The following is a 427-nucleotide window of genomic DNA, read 5'->3' as shown; positions in this document are numbered from 1 at the left end:
TTACAAATGTTTTTTTATATAGATGCACATAATAATACTTTGATAAGTATGTTTTAACTTAAATAGGGATGGTACCATAAAATTGTGGGGTCTACTTTCGTGCCTGGCCTCCATAAAATAGAAATAGGCAGAAACTTTAAAGACTTTTCATATCTATCTGCGTAAGTATACTTTAATAATTATGTTTCAGTTTGAAGAACTATGGTATAATAAAATTATGGAGTGTTCATTCGCGCCTGACCTCCATAGAATGGAAATATGTCACAAAGTTAAAAAGGTTTTTTAATATAGATCCACAGATATATATATATATATATATATATATATACATATTTATATATAATATATTTACATATTTATATATAATATATATATATATATATACATATTTATATATCATATATATATACATATTTATATATTATAT

The sequence above is a fragment of the Euprymna scolopes genome, chromosome 45 (assembly GCF_053919585.1).
Source record: "Euprymna scolopes isolate OS-2025 chromosome 45, ASM5391958v1, whole genome shotgun sequence".
Classification (NCBI taxonomy): domain Eukaryota; kingdom Metazoa; phylum Mollusca; class Cephalopoda; order Sepiida; family Sepiolidae; genus Euprymna; species Euprymna scolopes.
Note: the sequence above shows the minus strand (reverse complement) of the source record.